This window comes from Oncorhynchus tshawytscha, linkage group LG23 (assembly GCF_018296145.1).
Source record: "Oncorhynchus tshawytscha isolate Ot180627B linkage group LG23, Otsh_v2.0, whole genome shotgun sequence".
Lineage (NCBI taxonomy): Eukaryota > Metazoa > Chordata > Actinopteri > Salmoniformes > Salmonidae > Oncorhynchus > Oncorhynchus tshawytscha.
In genome coordinates, this window is record NC_056451.1 from 4,347,983 (window position 1) to 4,370,907 (window position 22,925).

Genomic DNA, 22,925 nt, shown 5'->3' on the forward strand with positions numbered 1-22,925 from the left:
TCAGAACTTCAAGACCTTTTGCTTCACAGACAACGAAGGCATTGTGTCTGACATGGTTACACAAATACAGGCACCTGGACCACTTTATTGCGTTGTCCGATACTTCTAGACAAGGGAGAGTAGATTTATAAACTATAGCTTATTCTTCATTTAGCTGAATGTCATTGTTTACTGCACTCTTTCATTCAATGAACACAAGGAAAATGTACTTTAGACAGCCCTAGTATTTTCATAAGAAATGATCAATAACATGCAGGTTTTATTCACAGGGCTTAATGTGATTGAGATTCAAATGGAATGATGTGAACAGATTGACACCAAACAAATGAGAGCAATCATAAAGATTATTTCCCAAGTAAATCTATTCTAATTCTAATTCTAAATTAGAGTAAAAAGTAAGGTTTATATAGTTATTGGATTTTAGATCTAGTTTATGTGAAGAAGCCTTTTATGACTCCAGATGTTGTTTATGACTCCAGATGTTGTTCACAGCATCAATAACACACGCACCAAAATGCCTACAAACACAATACATTTAAGAATATTCTTCAATGTACTTAGAACAGATTGATGAATACAACAACATCCATTTACAGTATCAACTTATCGGCATCAACCATTTCAGAATCTTTCATATTGACAAACAAATAACTGAGATTATAGGCTGTAGAAAAATACACTACGTGGTTAATATGGAATTTTACTTCCACTAGATGGGGATATTCTATATTGAAGAGATAGGGTTGTCTAAAGCAGCCGTGACTGTACTTTTTTAGCTGATTAACTGAACTACTTAATTGAATGCTTAATACAGGCCACCTAAATAGGTGTGAAATAAATGATGTGGTTTCATCAAGGCTAGTGCACCAAAATGTCAAATTGGTGCTGTCTGTTTAAGATGTGAGCTTTCTCTGTACTTACAGGAGCAAACATGAAATGAGAATAAAAGCAAACATTTACAATCGAATAAGTACATAGAATGTATATGCAAATATTTGGTTTGGACAACCAACAGATACTGTTTCCTAGACTGTGAGCACTAAAAGCTATATTGTGAACACCCCATGTTGCTGCAACGCAATACAAATAAGACTGTCCCCTTTGTGATTGGTCCGTCATTTTGTCAGATATCAGAGCTTTGTGTTGTGCCTCTATTTTATGCTATTTCATCCTTGGCTCACCTAGCTACAGATAGAATGCCCATTACAGGCTTTCTGAGCACTAGGTGGAAAACCCCCAGAATGGCCTGTCAATTTTCTTCCGGTGTTGTTGCAGTGGACATTGCCTGAGTGTTCTGAGGGAGACTCACTATCCAGAGCACCTTAATCACTGCTTCTGATGTGAAGGTGCCTCCGACTCCAATGATATGGCAATTACCTGGTTGTTGTTGTCCAGGAAAGGAAGCTAGCTGGCTAGCAGCATGCAGGAAACGTTTTGGGCATTATAGGCTACCAGTATACAGTTCTGGTATCAGCACATACTCCTAAGTGGCAGACATAGAAGAAACAGAACAGCAGCTCACTTGTAAAGCCCACTTATTGAGGTTTTAGCCATATGCAAATGTGTAATAGTGAGGACAATGACAATAGCCAACTGAACACATATTGATGCTACAATCTGATTGAGATGGATAACACAGTGACAATGAACAAATCAACGTGATGCCCTAAAATGGAAATTTCACTGTCTTAATGGTGGTGTCAGCAACCCCCCCCCCCCTCCGAAACACTCTAGATGATTGCCTCCCAAAGGAGAAGCCAAGCCTTCTTGATAATGATCAGAGTTTTACGAGGACGCCATTTACTGATTTTCAACGTGGAGACATTTCATGTGAAAAGGGTGGAAAACAACAATAAAACTGAGTAACATGAGATGGAAAATCTCTATTTGCAATCTCTATATTTCCTGCTCCTATGTTATCTGAATGGAAAACACATCATCTGTGTCCAAAAGTCTCCAATCAGCATAATTGCGTTGGTCATTATTGATGAGAGACAAACACGGATTCCTGTAATAACCATAAAGAGGTTGTTCAGGGTCGTATTCACTGGGCACCAAACGAAAGAAAACGGACTGACATCGAGAGGGACTACTGTACCCCAATTGTTCAATTTGAATCACTCGCTTTTGTTTGTTTTGCATTGGTGTGCACTAATGAATACGACCCATGATTGTATGGATTGCTGTATGGTCTATTGCAAATGAATCCTACAGTAAGTGACATTTCCATACAACAGTTGGTAATTTCTTACATGCAAAATAAAACCAGAGATCTGTGGACTGAGCTCTGGGCCTGGAACTCAGAAAGACTATGAGTTATCACAACCCATTTCTACCATACCTTGCTTTTTTTACTTAATATTTACTGTGTAATTTGATTCCATCTGACAACTATAGCGGGGCAGAAAAGCACAAACTTTCAAGGAAATTGAAAGTGAATGGCGAAATTGTTTTGTATTTGCCTCTGAACACCTGGTCCTGTGGGTCTACTGTGTTATATGCTTTGATACAGCCACCAAACAGATTTAAAATGGGACAGAGTGGGAATAGCAATTTGATCAAATATTTGCATGAGCAATTTCAATTCTGGGTTTGATTAGAATTCAAGTATAGTCTTTTGAGAAATTGGAAAAATAAATACTTGTGAATTGTTTGTACAAGACCTTGATGTGACTTGGTCATTTTACAATAAGGGTGCATGGGTTGTCACAGGACGACATAAATTACAAATAATCAAAATGGACAATATTGCAATATTAATTTGCGATCTTTCCCCCCCAAAATTTGTTTTTAAATATAGCAACAATTATTGTTAAAAGTGAAAGTGATATTTTCTAGTTGTCTTGTCGATTTAGCCGTCTATAGTTCAAGAGCTCTCCAGAGCTGACAATGTTATTGGCCTTACTTTGTGCACCTCATTTTAAACAATGTAGAACATAAAACAGGTGTGTGCACTTATTGCCAACACCTACTTAATATGACGTGGCTTTCTTGCTCTTTTTATTTGCATGAAGTTGAGCAAGTTGTGGAAGTTTGACCATGGATACTACCAGTGACTGTGTCACAACAGGCAAAAAGGGCATGATTGGTTACCCTGGGATCCAATGATACTGCTTACCCTGGGGTCCAATGATACTGGTTACCCTGGTGTCCATTGATACTGCTTACCCCGGGATTCAATGATACTGCTTACCCTGGGATCCAATGATACTGCTTACCCTGGGGTCCAATGATACTGCTTACCCTGGGGTCCATTGATACTGCTTACCCTGGGATCCAATGATACTGCTTACCCTGGGGTCCAATGATACTGCTTACCCTGGGGTCCATTGATACTGCTTACCCTGGGATCCAATGATACTGCTTACCCTGGGATCCAATGATACTGCTTACCCTGGGATCCGATGATACTGTTGTTTTACTAGTGAAACAATGAGTACAGTTTTCAGTCTGGTTTAATAAGGTTGAAGTCTGCGCCTGCGCAGAAATTCAATTAGCACAATGAAAATCCACATAAAAATCTGTCATTTTAAACTAGAGATATCTGTTCACACAATACAGCATAACGACAAAGCAAAAACAGGTTTTTAGACATTTTTGCGAATTTATTAAAAAATAAAAAACTGAAATATCACATTTTCATAAGTATTCAGACCCTTTATGCAGTACTTTGTTGAAGCACCTTTGGCAGTGATTACAGCCTCAAGTCTTCTTGGGTATGACACTACAAGCTTGGCACACCTGTATTTAGGGATTTTCTCCCATTCTTTTCTGCAGATCCTCTCAAGCTCTTTCAGGTTGGAAGTGCAGTGTTGCTGCACAGCTATTTTCAGGTCTCTCCAGAGATGTTTGATCGGGTTCAAGTCCGGGCTCTGGCTGGGCCACTCAAGGACATTCAGAGACTTGTCCCAAAGCCACTCCTGCATTGGCTTGCTGTGTGCTCAAGGTCGTTGTCCTGTTGGAAGGTGAACCTTCGCCCCAGTCTGTTCTTGAGCGCTCTGGAGCAGGTTTTCATCAAGGATCTTTCTGTACTTTGCTCCATTCATCTTTGCCTCGATTCTGACTAGTCTCCCAGTCTCTGCCGCTGAAAAACATCCCCACAGCATGATGCTGCCACCCATGCTTCACCATAGGGATGGTGCCAAATTTCCTCCAGATGTGACGCTTGGCATTCAGGTCAAAGAGTTCAATCTTGGTTTCATCAGACCAGAGAATCTTGTTTCTCATAGTCTTTAGGTGTCTTTTGGCAAACTCCAAGCGGGCTGTCATGTGCCTTTTACTGAGGAGTGGCTACCGTCTGGCCACTACCATAAAAGCCTGATTGATGGAGTGCTGCAGAGATGCTTGTCCTTCTGGAATGTTCTCCCATCGCCACAGAGGAACTCTAGAGCTCTGTCAGAGGGACCATTGGGTTCTTGGTCACCTCCCTGACCAAGGCCTCCCCCGATTGCTCAGATTGGCCAGGGGGCAGCTCTAGGAAGAGTCTTGGTGGTTCCAAATTTTTCCATTAAAGAATGTTGGAGGCCACTGTGTTCTTGGGAACCTTCAATGCTGCAGACATGTTTTGGTACCCTTCCCCAGATCTGTGCCTCGACACAATTCTGTCTCGGAGCTCTACGGACAATTCCTTCGGCCTCATGGCTTGGTTTTTGCCCTGACATGCACTGTCAACTGTGGGACCTTATATAGACAGGTGTTTTCCTTTTCCAAATCATGTCCAATCAATTGAATTTAACACAGGTGGACTCCTGAGCTCAATTTCGAGTCTTATAGCAAATCGTCTGAAAACTTATGTAAATAAGGTATTTCTGTTTTTTATTTGTAATACATTTGCAAAAAAATGTCGCTTTGTCATTATAGGGTTAGTATGTATATTGCTGAGGATTTAAAAACAAAATGTGATCAATTTTATAAGGGGTCTGAATACTTTCCGAAGGCACTGTATATGTCGGTTGTTTTGCTTTATGACGCCCACAGGCCTCGCAAGACTCCTGGTACCAGTCTAAAAAATGAATGGAAGTCTACAGTATGTGGACTCTTTAATGCACAAAATGTGTGGTTAAATACATGTAAATAAATTAAAAAAAGAACAAATCTATCCTGATCTTTCTTATATCTCTCAGATAGAGGAGAGACACTTCAGAACAAACTTTCTTTTGATATGTTTTTGGTACTATCTATTGTTTTTTTGTTTACCTTTATTTAACTAGGCAAGTCAGTTAAGAACAAATTCTTACTTACAATGACAGCCTACCCCAGCCAAACACTGACAAAGCTGGGCCGGCCAATTGTGCACCGCCCTATGGAACTCCCAATCACGGCCTGTTGTGATACAGCCTGGAATCAAACCAGGGTCTGTAGTGACGCCTCTAGCACTGAGATGCAATGCCTTAGACGGCTGTGTCACTCGAGAGCCACTCGTTGTTCCATGTAGTGAATCTGTTATTCAACGCATTTGTCTGGGCAGTGAGACCAAAAATAATTTTTCATCAAATAATTTTATATATATTTTTTATACTGCAAGGGGTCATAAAATTCTAAATCCAATAGCTAAATGATCCTTGGTATGACCTTCTTAGAACAATTCCATATAGCTTAGTAGAAACCCCCAGACACTTTTTAAACGTCATGGAATAATGGCCACTATTCTTCAGTCTGCAGTATGGTGTTTTGTAACATTGCAATTATGGTAACAAAGTTACCGGTAATTTACCAACGTTACCAGAATCTCCAGTAACTTTGGTATTTAACAGAAAATTTATGGAAATCTATTGTAACTTTGTTAATTTATACTTGAATAACAAAACAAAAAAATATATTCAAATATAGTATTAATTTGTTCTGTGTCCATATTGTCCATGGGTTTCTAGTAGATAGGCCATATGGTTAAAGAGAAAATAGCCCAATTAATGAAGAAAGACACATTTTCAATGAACTCTTACAACACTCTACTGCCACCAGTTTGACGCCAAGACATTGACAACAAATACATTTTGTTGACGTAGGCAATTTCCATGCAATTCCCATGAGCACCAACATGTGAAGTTCACAGGAGCATGTGAAATTGGGTTTCCAATGAAAGCGAAGAGTCTATATTTTTGAGAAATGAAGTCATATAAAGTACCAGTCAAAAGTTTGGACACGCCTACTCATTCAAGGGTTTTTCCTTTCTTTGACTATTTTTTTACATTGTAGAATAGTAGTGAAGACATCAGAGCTATGGAATTATGTATTAACCAAAAAAGTGTCAAACAAATCCAAATATAATTTATATTTGAGATTCTTCAAAGTAGCCACTCTTTGCCTTGATGACAGTTTTGCACACTCTTGGCATTCTCTCAACCAGCTTCACCTGGAATGCTTTTCCAAACAGTCTTGAAGGAGTTCCGACAAATGCTGAGCACATGTTGGCTGCTTTTCCTTCACTCTACCTTCCAACTCATCCCAAACCATCTCAATTTGGTTGAGATCGGGTGATTGTGGAGGCCAGGTCATCTGATGCAGCATTCCATCACTCTCCTTCTTAAATAGCCCTTACACAGCTTGGAGGTGTCATTGTCCTGTTGAAAATAAATGATAGTCCCACTAAGCGCACACCAGATGGGATGGCGTATCGCTGCAGAATGCTGTGGTAGCCATGCTGGTTAATTGTGCCTTGAATTCTAAATACATCACCAACAGTGTCACCAGCAAGGCACCACAACACCTCCATGCTTCATGGTGGGAACCACACATGCAGAGATCATCCGTTCACCTACTCTGCGTCTCATAAAGACACGGCGGTTGGAACCCAAAATCTCATATTTGGACTCATCAGACCAAAGGACAGATTCCCACCAGTCTAATATCCATTGCTCGTGTTTCTTGGCCCAAGCAAGTATCTTCTTATTATTGATGTCCTTTAGTAGTGGTTTATTTGCATCAATTTGACCATGAAGTCCTGATTCACAGTCTCCTCCGAAAAGTTCATGTTGAGATGTGTCTGTTAGTTGAACTCTGTGAAGCATTTATTTGGGCTGCAATTTCTGAGGCTGATAACTCTAAAGAACTTATCCTCTGCAGCAGAGGTAACTCCGGGTCTTCCTTTCCTGTGGTGGTTCTCATGAGAGCCAGTTTCATCATAGTGATTGATGATTTTTGCGACTGCACTTGAAGAAACTTTCAATGTTCTTGACATTTTCCAGATTGACTGACCTTCATGTCTTAATGTAATGATGGACTGTCAGTTATCTTTGCTTATTTGAAGCTGTTCTTGTCATAATATGGACTTGGTCTTTTTCCAAATAGGGCTATCTTCAGTATACCACCCCTACCTTGTCACAACACAACTGATTGGCTCAAATGCAATAAGAAGGAAAGAAGTTCAATTGTGTTGGTTGTCTGTAGCTTATGCCTTCCCATACCATAACCCCAATGCCACCATGGGAAAGTCTGTTCACAGCTTTGACCTCAACAAACAGCTCGAGGTCTGTGGTTGTGAAGCAGGTTGGACGTACTGGCAAATTCTCTAAAGCGACGTTGTTGGCTCGTGGCAGAGAAATGTACATCCAATTCTCTGGCAACAGCTCTGGCGGACATTCCTGCACTCAGCATGCCAATTGCATGCCCTCTCAGAACTTGAGACATCTGTGGCATTGTGTTGTGTGATAAAACTGCACATTTTAGAGTGGTCTTTTACTGTCCCCAGCACAAGATGCACCTATTTAAGGATCATGCTGTTTAATCAGCTTCTTGATATGCCACACCTGTCAGGTGGATTATCTTGGCAAAGGAAACATTTTCACTAACATGGATGTAAACAAATGTTTGCACAAATTTGAGAGAAAAAAGCTTTTAGTGCCTATTGAACATTTCTGGGGTCATTTATTTCAGCTCATTAAACATGGGAGGAACACTTTACATGTTGCATTCTTATTTTTGTTCAGTGTACAAAATATTGTAGCAAACTTTAGGGAAGGGAAGTGAACCAGAGTTGCTAGCATTGCAGGCAAACACCCTACTCATCCGTCAAAAGGCAAACAGCCCACAGATCGTACCAATAGGATTAACTCACTTGTAGAGAATTGTAACGTGGCTCAAATAGCGAGGATCAGCACAGTATTTTAATTCCTGTGCAATTAATACTGTGTAATTAGTGGCCCTAACTGATTTGAATAAGAAACAGAATTCACCATGTCCAATTCCATTTAATTCATAGCCTGTGTATGAATCTTATCCCATCTGCATGCTTAGCCTTCTAAAGCAATAGAGTACATTGCCGCAGCTTATGTGTTGCCCGAAATACCTCGTTTTAGACAAAATACATTTTCTTCACAAGGGCAGCAACCACTCTATCACATACTTCGAACGAACGTGTCTCGTGACACAGATGTTACAATAACGTGTGCGGGCATGCTCGGGACTTTTGCCCACATTTCTCTGCGTTGCATCAACATTCCGCCCCACCCCGAAGAAACAACCATCACTGTACGTAAAACAGGAAGCAAACGAGCCGTACATGTTTACGAAGAAGGTGAAAACAACGCCGAACCGTGGAAGATAAAACGTTATGGTCCACGAGAAGAGAAACGTCACATCAAAATCACAGCCTCTTATGGTGGATGCATTTGATTCGATCTAAACGGAGAAGGGTATGTAAAAGACAGCCGGAAAAGAAACTCAAATGATAGTAAATTGTGGTTGTAGCAGCGCCCGTCCATGTGACTGATACATTGCAGCTCTGTTGACAGCTGTTTTGTTGCGCGGCATCAACCGATTTACTATACATGTATGTTGTCTTTAGCCTGTAAGAGCTTGTTAAGTTTCGACCTGCGTAAGAATGTCGAGGAATGTCGTGTTATGCATGAATTCAGTTGAATGTTTGACAAAGCGACACCATGCCTATTGTCAATACGAATATTTCTATAGCCTCACATAAGGCCTACAGAACAAAATGGGCTAGACTGTCACTATCGTTCGAATATCACGTTTTCCTCCAAGCAGTGCTCACACCAACTCTCAGTTGAATGTTATGCTAGGACTAGGTACCTTGGCCAGAACTATCTCATATTGGAATGGATGGAGAGAGCAGCCCACTCTGCGTAAAACAATACAATTATAAACAGGTCGCTGAGGAAGATGTAAACAATACTAACACCATATAACCTACCTGTAGTCCACAATGAGATGCACTGTCTGGACCTGCTGTGTTATAATCGAATGCCTATTTTATTCTAGTTGGTGAGAGGTTAGTCACCTAACCAGGCTATTGTGGAACAGAAGAAAACATTTGACCCCAAAGCCATCCTCTCTTGATGTGCTGAGTTCTATAAATAAAAACACTTGCACACCAGTGGGTTCAAACTGGACACAGATGGGCGCACAGTGCACTTTTGGGACTATTTCCAAAATATATTTCAAATACTATTTGAGGCCAGGTCTAAACTGACAGACTTATGTCATCGACATGTATCCTCTTCTATGTGCTGTTTTCAAAGAAGGCATCTGGTAGTAGCAAATTAACAAAACACTAACCCCCAACTTAATCTGGGAAAAAAAGGAATCTGTAAAATCGATGTGTTGTGCTCAATGTACATTGCACACTCTGTTGTAGTTTTGAACAGAATCGACAGGAAAGTGATAGTTCTAGATTTTCTACTGAATTACAAGGTTATTGGAAGAGATTCCATAATATATTAGAGGTGTTGACTCAGTCAGACGCAACAGCTCAGCTGTTTGTTTAACAGTCACATGTCTTGGCGCTTTAACGTTCCTTCATTTGCCTTTCACAAAGCACTCCTTCTTGCACCTGACACACTGCGTGAACACGGTTTTGAGTGTGTCTATTGGCAATCAATCAAATGTATTTATAAAGCCCTTTATATTGGCTATAACCCTCAGCTTGTGCTGATATAAGTTGGGGTGTTTTGTGACTATTCATAGTATTTTGGTTTGCCGCTGTAGAGACCCAGGGGAATGGCGTTGATACACAGGAAACCAGCTCAACAGTAAAGTCTTCTAGTTCTTTCCACAAGCTGGTCCATATTAGACATGCATATATCGGGGAATGAAGTAGCTTACAGATGCAATGAAAGACTTGAAATGTGTGTTAATGTGTGTGTGTTTATGTTGTCCTGTGTGGGATAGAACACGGAAGTGTATTTGTGTGTATGTTAGAGAGACTCCTGTTTGCATGTCTAATGTGTATGCGTACGCGTCTGCATGTGCATGCCTGTGCAAGTAGATGAATCACCAAGGTAACTTCTGTCCTCCCACTCTCACCAACTTCCTCCCTTCTGTCTATCTCACTTCCTCTCATGTCTGCACCAGTTGGTGTTGCTTTCGGGCATTTCTCTGCTGTGAAGGTCCTCCAGAAATCACATTTTATAGTCTTCAGTGTTTGGTTCTTCTGCCCAGGGTCTGGGAGTGACTGTGTGGCAGTATGAGAGCTAAGTGATGGACGTGCTGCTGCCAGGAACTGGATTTATCACAGGTCATATGGAGTATCAAGACCAGATGTTATGGACCTGAGAAGAACTGCCCAAACTTCCGACTGTAAAAGACACAGCTGTCCGCATCAATGATTCAGTGCTGACGGAATGGGCCTAAAGCAAAGCTTGGTTCTGCCACTAATGATGGGCTTGCTGTGTCAAACAGGACCACAGTGATGCTGCAATGGGGTCTATACTGGCATTTCTGCTAATCTTGGACCGTGGTGCGACCATGGCGTTTAATGGTCATCCTTTCTGTGAACTTCTAAAATGACAAAAACGTCTTGAAGCCCAGTGAACAGGGGAGTAGGACAGTGCCTTGCCCACAAACATGACATTCAAAACACTCACACAGGCATTCAAACACTCACAAATCTCTCTTCCCAGAGCTTGAGGGAGCAGTGGGTAGAGAGCAAAGGAAGGATGGAGAGATATTTAAACAATATCCTTTCTCTTCCCAGTGATTGAGAGAGATGAGTATAGAGGGAAAAGGAAGAAGTGAAAGGGGAGAACATAAATTGATAGGGATAGAGAAACCTGAGCCTCTCTTCCGAGTAAAGTTTTCTTCCATCCAACTCTGTGTCCAGGTTCATGTTCACTAGACACTAAACGCAATAAAAATGTACTGAAACAAGGAAGGGATAACATGGACTTGTCCAATAAGAAACAAAAAAAAAAAAGTTTTCTGTTGCAAAAAAACGTTATGTTGTGTGCCCGCACGAACACCTTCATTGCTGTACACCAGATGCTCTCTCCAAGGACAGTAGTTGACCTCTGACTAAATTTTATCAGCATATCGATTGCGCAACCAGGGGTGGAAAGACCCTGGATCATTGTTACTCTAACTTCCGCGACGTATATAAGGCCCTGCCCCGCCCCCCTTTCGGAAAAGCTGACCACGACTCCATTTTGTTGATCCCTGCCTACAGACAGAAACTAAAACAAGAAGCTCCCACGCTGAGGTCTGTCCAACGCTGGTCCGACCAAGCTGACTCCACACTCCAAGACTGCTTCCATCACGTGGACTGGGAGATGTTTCGTATTGCGTCAGACAACAACATTGACGAATACGCTGATTCGGTGTGCGAGTTCATTAGAACTTGCGTTGAAGATGTCGTTCCCATAGCAACGATTAAAACATTCCCTAACCAGAAACCTTGGATTGATGGCAGCATTCGTGTGAAACTGAAGGCACGAACCACTGCTTTTAATCAGGGCAAGGTGTCTGGTAACATGGCTGAATACAAACAGTGCAGCTATTCCCTCCGCAAGGCTATCAAACAAGCTAAGCGCCAGTACAGAGACAAAGTAGAATCTCAATTCAACGGCTCAGACACAAGAGGCATGTGGCAGGGTCTACAGTCAATCACGGACTACAGGAAGAAACCCAGCCCAGTCACGGACCAGGATGTCTTGCTCCCAGGCAGACTAAATAACTTTTTTGCCCGCTTTGAGGACAATACAGTGCCACTGACACGGCCTGCAACGAAAACATGCGGTCTCTCCTTCACTGCAGCCATAGTGAGTAAGACATTTAAACGTGTTAACCCTCGCAAGGCTGCAGGCCCAGATGGCATCCCCAGCCGCGCCCTCAGAGCATGCGCAGACCAGCTGGCCGGTGTGTTTACGGACATATTCAATCAATCCCTATACCAGTCTGCTGTTCCCACATGCTTCAAGAGGGCCACCATTGTTCCTGTTCCCAAGAAAGCTAAGGTAACTGAGCTAAACGACTACCGCCCCGTAGCACTCACATCCGTCATCATGAAGTGCTTTGAGAGACTAGTCAAGGACCATATCACCTCCACCCTACCTGACACCCTAGACCCACTCCAATTTGCTTACCGCCCAAATAGGTCCACAGACGATGCAATCTCAACCACACTGCACACTGCCCTAACCCATCTGGACAAGAGGAATACCTATGTGAGAATGCTGTTCATCGACTACAGCTCGGCATTCAACACCATAGTACCCTCCAAGCTCGTCATCAAGCTCGAGACCCTGGGTCTCGACCCCGCCCTGTGCAACTGGGTTCTGGACTTCCTGACGGGCCGCCCCCAGGTGGTGAGGGTAGGCAACAACATCTCCTCCCCGCTGATCCTCAACACTGGGGCCCCACAAGGGTGCGTTCTGAGCCCTCTCCTGTACTCCCTGTTCACCCACGACTGCGTGGCCATGCACGCCTCCAACTCAATCATCAAGTTTGCGGACAACACAACAGTGGTAGGCTTGATTACCAACAACGACGAGACGGCCTACAGGGAGGAGGTGAGGGCCCTCGGAGTGTGGTGTCAGGAAAATAACCTCACACTCAACGTCAACAAAACTAAGGAGATGATTGTGGACTTCAGGAAACAGCAGAGGGAACACCCCCATCCACATCGATGGAACAGTAGTGGAGAGGGTAGCAAGTTTTAAGTTCCTCGGCATACACATCACAGACAAACTGAATTGGTCCACTCACACAGACAGCATCGTGAGGAAGGCGCAGCAGCGCCTCTTCAACCTCAGGAGGCTGAAGAAATTCGGCTTGTCACCAAAAGCACTCACAAACTTCTACAGATGCACAATCGAGAGCATCCTGGCGGGCTGTATCACCGCCTGGTATGGCAACTGCACCGCCCTCAACCATAAGGCTCTCCAGAGGGTAGTGAGGTCTGCACAACGCATCACCGGGGGCAAACTACCTGCCCTCCAGGACACCTACACCACCCGATGCTACAGGAAGGCCATAAAGATCATCAAGGACATCAACCACCCGAGCCACTGCCTCTTCACCCCGCTGTCATCCAGAAGGCGAGGTCAGTACAGGTGCATCAAAGCTGGGACCGATAGACTGAAAAACAGCTTCTATCTCAAGGCCATCAGACTGTTAAACAGCCACCACTAACATTGAGTGGCTACTGCCAACACACTGTCAATGACACTGACTCTACTCCAGCCACTTTAATAATGGGAATTGATGGGAAATGATGTAAATATATCACTAGCCACTTTAAACAATGCTACCTTATATAATGTTACTTACCCTACATTATTCATCTTATATGCATACGTAGATACTGTACTCTATATCATTGACTGCATCCTTATGTAATACATGTATCACTAGCCACTTTAACTATGCCACTTGGTTTACATACTCATCTCATATGTATATACTGTACTCGATATCATCTACTGTATCTTGCCTATGCTGCTCTGTACCATCACTCATTCATATATCCTTATGTACATATTCTTTATCCCCTTACACTGTGTATAAGACAGTAGTTTTTTTTTTTGGAATTGTTAGTTAGATTACTTGTTCGTTATTACTGCATTGTCGGAACTAGAAGCACAAGCATTTCGCTACACTCGCATTAACATCTGCTAACCATGTGTATGTGACAAATAAAATTTGATTTGATTTATCGGAATGGCCGATTAATTAGGGCCGATTTCTAGTTTTCATAACAATCGGAAATCGGTATAATTGGATGACGATTTTGCAGAATTATTATTATTTTTTAAATATATTTTTTTACACCTTTATTTATCTAGGTAAGTCAGTTAAGAACACATTCTTATGTTCAATGGCAGCCTAGGAACGGTGGGTAAACTGCCTTGTTCAGGGGCAGAACGATTTTTACCTTGTCAGCTCTGGGATTCAATCTTGCAACCTTACAGTTAACTAGTCCAACGCTCTAACAACCTGCCTCTCAATGCACTCCATGAGGAGCCTGCCTGTTACGCAAATGCAGTAGAATCCAGTTAAGTTGCTAGCTAACATTAAACATATCTTATAAAAACAATCAATCAATCATAATCACTAGTTAACTACACATGGTTGATAATATTACTAGTTTATATAGCGTGTCCTGCGTTGCATATAATCAATGCAACGCTGGGGGATGATTTAACAAAAGCGCATTTGCGAAAAAAGCACAATCATTGCACGACTGACCTAACCATAAACACCAATGCCTTTCTTAAAATCAATACACAGAAGTATATATTTTTAAACCTGCATATATAGCTAAAAGAAATCCAGGTTAGCAGGCAATATATTAACCAGGTGAAATTGTGTCACTTCTCTTGCGTTCATTGCAGGCAGAGTCAGGGTATTTGCAACAGTTTGGGCCGCCTGGCTCATTGCGAACTAATTTGCCAGAATATTACGTAATTATGACATAACATTGAAGGTTGTACAATGTAACAAGAATATTTAGACTTAGGGATGCCAACCGTTAGATAAAATACCGTACGGTTCCGTATTTCACTGAAATAATAAACGTTTTGTTTTCGAAATGATAGTTTCTGGATTCGACCATATTAATGACCTAAGGCTCGTATTTCTGTGTGTCATTATGTTATAATTAAGTCTATGATTTGATAGAGCAGTCTGACTGAGCGATGGTAGGCGGCAGCAGGCTCGTAAGCATTCATTCAAACATCACTTTTGTGCGTTTTGCCAGCAGCTCTTCGCAAGCACAGCGTTGTTTATGACTTCAAGCCTATCAGCCTAATGGCTGGTGTAAACCGATGTCAAATGGCTAGCTAGTTAGCGGGGTGTGCGCTAATAGCGTTTCAAAAGTTGCTCGCTCTGAGACTTGGAGTAGTTATTCCCCTTGCTCTGCAAGGGCCATGGCTTTTATGGAGTGATGGGTAACGCTGCTTCGAGTGTGGCTGTTGTCGATGTGTTCCTGGTTCGAGGCCAGGTAGGGGCGAGGAGAGGGACGGAAGCTATACTGTTACACTGGCAATACTAAAGTGCCTATAAAAACATCCAATAGGCAAAGGTTAATGAAATACAAATGTTATAGAGAGAAATAGTCCTATAAATACTATATTAACTACAACCTAAAACCTCTTCCCTTGGAATATAAGTCTCATGTTAAAAAGAACCACCAATTTTCATATGTTCACATGCAGAGCTGTTATTGCGTTGGACTAGTTAACTGTAAGGTTGCAAGATTGGATCCCCCGAGCTGACAATGTGAAAATCTGTCGTTCTGCCCCTGAACGAGGCAGTTAACCCACCGTTCCTAGGCCGTCATTGAAAATAAGAATGTGTTCTGAACTGACTTACCTAGTTAAATAAAGGTATAAAACATTTGTAAAAAAATAGGCAAATCGGCGCCCAAAAATACCGATTTCCGATTTGTTATGAAAACCTGAAATCGGCCCTAATTAATCGGTCGACCTCTAGTATTATATTAAGTTAAAATAAGTGTTCATTCAGTATTGTTGTAATTGTCATTATTACAAAAGCAACAACAAAAAAATCGGCCGATTTAATGTATCAGCTTTTTTGTTCCTCCAATAATCGGTATCAGCTTTTTGGCCCTACAATAATCGGCATCAGCTTTTTTTGGGCCTCCAATAATCGGTACCGGCGTTGAAAAATAATAATCGGTCGACCTCTACCTCTGACCCTGGCTCTAGTGTCACTACCAGGGACTTAGTATCACTGAGTATCTCCAAGTGGGTTACATAAGCCCTTGGGTAACCAAGGGCACCTGGAGGGTTAAATGAAGCACTTGTCCACCATCCACAAGGATGTCTGTATATTATCTCATTTTCCATGGATACATACACACCAGCCCCACACGTTCCTGGCACATATGGCGTTCCTGGCACATATGGATCCATTATCTGATATAATGACAGGTGTGTGTGTGTGTGTGTGTGTGTGTGTGTGTGTGTGTGTGTGTGTGTGTGTGTGTGTGTGTGTGTGTGTGTGTGTGTGTGTGTGTGTGTGTGTGTGTGTGTGTGTGTGTGTGTGTGTGTGTGTGTGTGTGTGTGTGTGTGTGTAAGACCGAAATGATGAGTGAGTGTATTGGTTTGCATTCAGCACCATGGAGAGGGCAGTGTTTCTCGCCCCTACTAAGACCACACACACAGCTAGGAGATGCTACTGGTACTCCTTCTGGGAGTTTATCATTGTGGCTAGTTAACACTGATGATATGAGGACTTAGAGGGAGCGAGTCATGGGACACTTATACCCTGATATCTTAAAATGATATCTTAGTCTCATGGAAAAACTACTCAGCACCACTGTGAATTGTTTGCTTGTCTTTCCCAATCTCCGGGGCTAACTCCAAATAGTGTCTACTTCACTCGGTGTGCTCGCTGACCTTGTGTTTGGTACAGTGACCAGAATAACGTGTCAAAGAGGAGGATTCCCATGCAGGCTAAATAGAAACTCAAATGTTTTGAATACCATTTTAGGTTTGTTGTTCTCTGAGCCTGTAAAGTGTATACACCCAATGATGTGAACAAGAATATGTGTTCGTTCTGTCAAACTTGAGAAGTGTATCGCATTGTGTCTTGGATTTATTGTGCCCGCTGTTTGTATTACAGGGTAATCCATAGTTCCTTCTGTCAGCAATCATAAATAACTGTTTATCCCTAAAGGGCAATTTATGTTGCAGGAAAGTGATATCTGTTTCAGTCTCGCAGGTTGGGAAGCAGAATAAATGAATACTTATTTATCCATTTCTCACTGTAGAGAAGGAAGATAGCTTTTTCTGTTGATACTTAAAACCATCACTCTCGGATGGAGATATGGAGGTATGGCTCATGAATTGAGCTGTGATGCCTTTTATCTCCAAGTTGGTACATGTTAAAAAAGATTGGCTCTCCTCTCTTACGCTATGGGTGAGCAGTCATTTACATCCTCCCTGGAGAGAGCATGAACATAATTTAAACAAACCCCCAGTTTCTTATGGGACTAGTATTAAATGAATAAAAACATTAACTACTAGCTATAAAACAAAATACCAGCTGACAGTAGATGGGCAACCAAGTCAGAAGGCAGTATGTTGATATGAGGGAAAGTGTATGAGGTATTTTGTAATGAATTAAGCCTCTCAGCCAGACCAAATCAATATATTTTTATTTGATTTTCACAGTATTTGAGTCTCATGGTCCTAGGTAACAGACAGCAGCAGAGCAATCACACAAGCAGAAGTTAGTCAGAGGGAATATAAATAATTGCTCATATGCATTGATGGCTCTGAGTGCTGCAGTACTGCGAGTGCTGGCCTATGTGAGGAAGGTTGTCCTATAATTAGCATGCCTCCCTGGTGCTGTATCTCCCATACAACCTTCAAATAGAATAGGCAAGGTTCATATCCCCAGAGGGGGGTGTGTGTGTGTGTGTGTGTGTGTGTGTGTGTGTGTGTGTGTGTGTGTAAGACCTATATGGTTCTCCCTTATCATCCTCATCCACTGTCTCTCAGTCTCTGTATGTTCTCTTCCCCTGCCTGTAGTCTACCTCCCCCAATTGATTTGCAAAGTGTTTGAGTCATAGAATCTTATAGAGGCAAGGAACGGAGCTTCTTTTGTTGGATTGGAGGCGGCTGTGTAGAAGTTTAATTACAGCTTGGATTTTTCTTTCAGTTTTCTGCAACGCCCATGGTATTCAAGTCCTCGCAGGCTCCAGCTGTGGTTATGTCATATTTTTTTGTGAGGGGGAAACCTCATCTCATCTGTATCCTCTCACCACTCTTTGTGACATAGATATTCTCTGAATGTTATTTTTGTTTCCCAGAATCTTGCGGATAATACGTTCAGAGTTTCTCACACTCACAACCTTGGGAAGAATGTTAACACATTGTCAGTGTGGTTACTGGAAAAGTGGTCTTGTTCACAGGCAAAGCCATGAACACATTTAAATCTTTCTAGTCTGGAGAAAGATGGCAAAGCATATTGAAGGGTCGGCGTCTTACTTTGGTTTGCTTGTCTTTGTCAATTCGTTTTCCGCTTTTACGTTTTCATCTAGCATAGTTGTTTGTTTTTCTTGGTTATACAGTGGGGCAAAGTATTTAGTCAGCCACCAATTGTGCAAGTTATCCCACTTAAAAAGATGAGAGGCCTGTAATTTATCATAGGTACACTTCAACTATGACAGACAAAATGAGAAAAAAAAATCCAGAAAATCACATTGTAGGATTTTTTAATGAATTTATTTTCAAATTATGGTGGAAACTAAGTATTTGGTCAATAACAAAAGTTTATCTCAATACTTTGTTTGTCATTGCCAACAAAGGGTATATAGAGGTCAAATGTTTTCGGTAAGTTTTCACACACACTGTTGGTGGTATTTTGGCCCATTCCTCCATGCAGATCTCCTCTAGAGCAGTGATGTTTTGGGGCTGTTGCTGGGCAACACAGACTTTAAACTCCCTCTAAAGATTTTCTATGGGGTTGAGATCTGGAGACTGGCTAGGCCACTCCAGGACCTTGAAATGCTTCTTACGAAGCCACTCCTTCGTTGTCCGGGCGGTGTGTTTGGGATCATTGTCATGCTGAAAGACCCAGCCACGTTTCATCTTCAATGCCCTTGCTGATGGAAGGAGGTTTTCACTCAATCTCACATTACATGGCCCCATTCATTCTTTCCTTTACACGGATCAGTCGTCCTGGTCCCTTTGCAGAAAAACAGCCCCAAAGCATGATGTTTCCACCCCCATGCTTCACACTAGGTATGGTGTTCTTTGGATGCAACTCAGCATTCTTTATCCTCCAAACACGACGAGTTGAGTTTTACCAAAAAGTTATATTTTGGTTTCATCTGACCATATGACATTCTCCCAATCTTCTTCTGGATCATCCAAATGCTCTCCAGCAAACTTCAGACGGGCCTGGCCATGTACTGGCTTAAGCAGGGGGACACGTCTGGCACTGCAGGATTTGAGTCCCTGGCGGCGTAGTGTGTTACTGATGGTAGGCTTTGTTACTTTGGTCCCAGCTCTCTGCAGGTCATTCACTAGGTCCCCCCGTGTGGTTCTGGGATTTTTACTCACCGTTCTTGTGATCATTTTGACCCCATGAGGTGAGATCTTGCGTGGAGCCCCAGATCGAGGGAGATTATCAGTGGTCTTGTATGTCTTCCATTTCCTAATAATTGCTCCCACAGTTGATTTCTTCAAACCAAGCTGCTTACCTATTGCAAATTCAGTCTTCCCAGCCTGGTGCAGGTCTACAATTTTGTTTCTGGTGTCCTTTGACAGCTCTTTGGTCTTGGCCATAGTGGAGTTTGGAGTGTGACTGTTTGAGGTGGTGGACAGGTGTCTTTTATACTGATAACAAGTTCAAACAGGTGCCATTAATACAGGTAACGAGTGGAGGACAGAGGAGCCTCTTAAAGAAGAAGTTACAGGTCTGTGAGAGCCAGAAATCTTGCTTGTTTGTAGGTGACCAAATACTTATTTTCCACCATAATTTGCAAATAAATTCATTAAAAATCCTACAATGTGATTTTCTGGATTTTTTTTCTTCTCATTTTGTCTGTCATAGTTGAAGTGTACCTATGATGAAAATTACAGGCCTCATATTCCTAAGTGGGAGAACTTGCACAATTGGTGGCTGACTGAATACTTTTTTGCCCCACTGTAGCTACTGAAGTACGTAACCATGCTTACGTGATTGAGCCTTCTCACACCAGAGAATGTTGCTTTAAGAAAGGATTAGAACTTGTTTCAGGACCTTGCTCCATAAGAGAGTTGAGCTAGCCAAAGCTTAGGCTATATGGCAGTTGTACAAAGTATGTCATTTTCTGTTAGTACCAGTAGATTAATTCCCAAAGCCAACATGTATTCCGTTTTGTAGTTAGCTGAAGTCGTGGCTGTGCGTGACTACCATAGTTCTTAGTTATCAGAAAAGACCATGCTCATGTGTTTGGGAGCCTACTGTAAACGAGCCTACTTGCCAACTATTGTGATGATATATTTTTCGCCCTTTTAAAGGGACAGGGGAATGATCACCTGGCTACTACTCTGATGTGCTAAGACCTCTTTTTGTTTTGAAGGGAAAAGTTGAATTCACAGAGCAACTCTCATACACTCCTTTCTTTGCTTTCAGCAGTCTTCCATAAAGGCCCGTAGCAACAAAGCTGGAGTTTTTGGCTCTGGATCTAAAAGACATATTTCATTTGAATGCCTATCAAGATGCTGCTTTGTTCTCTGTTTATAATCGTCAGCCAAATGCAGTAATATACTGTGTGAGACGTCAAGGGCTACATTTGACCTCTACAAAAATGCACTAATTTGCTCTATACTGTACATGCTGTAGGTAATACTCACTATATTGTGGAGGTAATCATCCTGAGACTGTACATGCTGTAGGTAATACTCATTATATTGTGGAGGTAATCATTCTGAGACTGTACATGCTGTAGGTAATACACTATATTGTGGAGGTAATCATCCTGAGACTGTACATGCTGTAGGTAATACTCACTATATTGTGGAGGTAATAATCCTGAGACTGTACATGCTGTAGGTAATGCTCACTATATTTCGGAGGTAATCATCCTGAGACTACTTGCTGTAGGTAATAGTCACTATATTGCAGAGGTAGTCATCTTGTAACTTTCTTTTATGATGTCCATGAGAAAAGGTTGTTCCCGCATCTTACTTTAAACTCACATTTAAAATCACATCCGCTACGGGGTGATCGTAACAGAAAAGTTATTAGATTGTTGCCGCTGCAATCTTGCAAATATTAAAGGGGCAGTCTGCAGTTGAAATAATAATACGGCTTCTCTCCACCACCGTTTTGGGAAAAAGCTGAAGGAAGGTGCTGGAGAAAAGTAACTTCTCAAATTCATAGACAGAGCTCTGGTTTCAAGGACCAACCATCCATTTTAATAAAAAATATACTTGTTTTGAGGCCGTACAGTGTTTGTTTACGTTTACAAACATTGTAGTAAAACAAGCTTATATTTTGCGTTCCGATGCGGTATGACAGTTGAACTAAGCTCATGAGGTATTTTTAAGTTATTTTCTTCAATAATCAATGAGTATACTATATATATAATTAATTTAAAAGTCCCAAAATGGATGTAGCAATCAGATTGCCCTAGGCCTATTTCTAGTGCAGACCCATGCATTTATGCAGAGGTAAAATAAAGCCTGTTTCCCCCCCCTACTGTGAATGCTAAAGCTTATTGAAACAGCTCCCTATTACAGCATGATATCGGGACCCATTTGAAGCCCCATGTGACAGAAAATATAACCATCTCACCTCTCGTACTATAAAGGCTACTGTCACACCTAATTAGGACCGAGTTCAGTCCCAACAAAAGACAATGTAACAAAACACGCTCATTCTTTCTCATTATTTCATTGTCCAAAAGTATCCTTCAGTTGTTAGGAACAGTGTGTAGTCCTGTGCAAACCCCCTTGGGTAACAGGCCCTGAGATTTGGGATATATTCAAACGCTATATCATGCATAGTTTGGGCACCACGCTGAGTGCTTTAAAAAAATCATGATCTCACTCTCTGAGACACTGTAAGTGTATTATCTGAATTTGAAATGTACGGTAAACAGCGCTCCGCTGCTGCCAGAACAATGAGAAAAGTTTCATCAGCCGCACAGTCCATGGCTTTGTCTCCATTTCCAGACTTCTGCTCAATGTTTCATGTGGTTATTTGCTTCGGGCATGAGGGAGGATGTGTTCTTTTCAGATATTGACCTTTTGTTAAGGTAAAGATGAGATTGGGACATTGATGCGGGGTTAATTCTTCATTACCTTGTCAATTGGATCGATGTTATTATAGGACACATCCAATTGATTTAATTCTTCATTATTTTCTGGCCTCTGAACTAAAACCTAATTTTGACAAGACAAAGCCTGCCTATTTCTATAATGAATATGGACTGGGTGGGTTGATGTTAAGTATAAAAGCACTAATCCTCTCTCTAAAAGCTTCATTTCTACAAACGTTTTCACCTGAACCTAAACTGTTTCTCAAGTAGATTACCAAGACAAGCTTGTTGTTGTTTAAAAATGGCCTTTTTGCTTTTGTGCAGATTGCCCTGTCTAATTTTCGATTAATTAATCAAGTGAAACTTTGTTCAAAGTATCTCTTTTTCAGACAAGCATTGCAGAGTTGGTTTCAATTTCATCCCCCAGAAAAGGGAGAACAAATATTTACAACAAATATTATGGTTGACCTCAAATGTGCTGGTTGATAAAAGACGTGTATTTATGGAAAAGATGTTTTGAAAACTGTATTTTGTTTTTAAATTATATTGGAATGGTTGAGTTATGTCTTTCATTGAGTTATCGGAAATGTATAGGAAGGTCTGCTCAATCCAAGATTACAACCAACTGATTAAAGCATTACCCCATATCGAGGAGGCAGGTGGCAGCGGGAGGAGGTAGGGAACTGGTCTGTCTGCCCAAGATAAAGGATCAAAACTGGCAGAGGAACAAAAATAGGATAAATTGGAACGCATACCAGTTTCATTTGAGGACCAGGATGTTGACAGCTGTGTCATACAGATTGCAAAATGGCTGGGAAGTGATTGTTGATGTACTAATTACATGGCACTTGGTGTATGAATGGATATATAAAACAATGCAAGATTCAAGACTTCGTGCCTTTCAGTTTAAATGATTGTAAGGGAATTCTTGCCACCAACAAAATGAATATGTGGGGCATACAATCATCACAGC

The 22,925-nt window shown here is 41.6% G+C and overlaps 1 protein-coding gene across 1 annotated transcript in view; it reads left to right on the top strand.

Moving 5' to 3' along the window:
- The first annotated feature begins 8,401 nt into the window (after positions 1 to 8,401).
- The window catches only part of LOC112223130 (myelin basic protein), a 53,103-nt gene continuing 38,579 nt past the window's right edge, over positions 8,402 to 22,925 (top strand). Inside the window, exon 1 of the mRNA XM_024386109.2 lies at positions 8,402 to 8,630. The gene's annotated coding sequence lies outside the window, so the exon portion shown is untranslated. The remainder of the gene's footprint in view (positions 8,631 to 22,925) is intronic.